Here is a 1,870-nt window from a genome sequence, read left to right on the forward strand (position 1 = left end):
CCTGTAAGACGAACAAAACAAAAACCTTGCGTTTTGATTTCATTGAAGTTTTTTAATTATGTAAATAAAAGAAAACCAGCTCAGGACGAATGTGTGCCATGTCAATAAAACTTGATAATGTCACCCTGCCACATATAACATTTTTTAACGCCATCCACCCAAATTAACGGGAAGCCCTAAATTGATTCAATTTTTACATTCAGAGACCTAATTGAGAGATTTTACAATACGAGTACCTAATTGAGAAAACCCTACATAAATATGGATGTTCTAAATGATTAAACCATTCTTTTATGTTCAATATTTTTGTTTTTAATTTTAATTTTTATATTATTACACGAAAGAAAAAAATACTTATGTTTTTCTTTTTTTCTTCTTTTGTATTTATTATAAATTTATATTTGCTAATCTTTTGTTTATTATTAATTATAAATGTAAAAGAAATAGAAAATATGCACATATTTACAGGAAAATAAATCAATGAGATAATACATCAAGAGGGTCCACAATAAAAAGTTGATACAATTTTGTATTTATGTATATTACATAGATATTTAATTAATTAGGAGATATTTTTTTTTGGAGTATTGTTGAGGTATTGGAAGCGCTTAGTTGTTACTTTATGATGCTTTTAATTAGGTTTCCAATTTCACATTTATATGAACTCTTGTCTACTTTAATTAACCTTTACTTATTTTCGTTATACATGTTATGGATGTGGGAGACACTAATAAATTGTATCAAAAATATTTAGGCCAAGATGGATGATGTTTGGAATGTTGTATAATATGCATATTTAGTTGAATGTTAAACTTTAGACTTTTGGATAATGATATATCACACGATTCCTTTTTGTATAGATATGTTGTAATATTTTTTATTTTCAAATTGGGGAAAAAATCATGGTCCAACTTAAAACAGAAGTTAGAATAGTTTGCGAATTCTTCTAAACTTTGACTTATGAACATGAATTATGATATACAATCATAAATTATTTTAGATAAAAGAAAATTAAAATCAATTATTTCGTAAACTAAATTTAGTTTATGTACAAACTAATTTAACGACGCTATCTTATATAAGTTTTTTAAATTATTATTCTTTTAATCTGTCTATGAGTTAATTTTAATTTTTAGAAACAATATTTCATTTTCTTCTTTTTTAAGTTATGTAGAGTCCTTATTTATTGTTATGTTTCACTACCATAAACTACTTTGGTAAGGAAACAATTGATTTTAAGTTAATTGCTTTCTTAACATTTGTTTCTACATTAATAATTATTTTATGAAAATATTTGCAAAATGAAACGAGAAGATGAGTAATGTCAACACCCAATTTCGTCCGAGAAAATAAATAATTAAAATTAAATAATAAGAGAATAACAATTAATGGTGGGTAAAGAAAAAAAGGAAAGAGAAAATAATAAAATAATCTTCCTTAATCCATTTTTGAAATATTAGTTTAATATGGTAATAATTTGAATTATATTGTCTGAGAATAATTACAATTAATGTCTTGAATATTTGTTTGGTTTATTTTTTATTTTACAATCAAGACCATTTCTTTCCCTATTTTGTCCATTGTCATTTAATTCGCCATTAAGGCAAGATCACATTAATATTACAATATGTGCCTATAAGTACACACTCTGTGGAAGGAAAAAGGGACGAAAAAAATAGAGGAAAACACCTGAGATATTAGAGATTGAAGGAGAGAGTATAGAGAAAAAAATATGTTCTCACACATAAAGGTTTTGTGAACAACAATCACTGAGGAAGCACTAAGGGAATTCCAGAAGCTAAAAAGGTATGTCTACACTCCTATTCTTCTCCTTTTATTATACTTTAAAGTTTTCTTCCAAAGATTTTTT

Source organism: Vigna radiata, chromosome 7 (genome assembly GCF_000741045.1).
Source record: "Vigna radiata var. radiata cultivar VC1973A chromosome 7, Vradiata_ver6, whole genome shotgun sequence".
NCBI classification, from domain to species: Eukaryota; Viridiplantae; Streptophyta; class Magnoliopsida; order Fabales; family Fabaceae; genus Vigna; species Vigna radiata.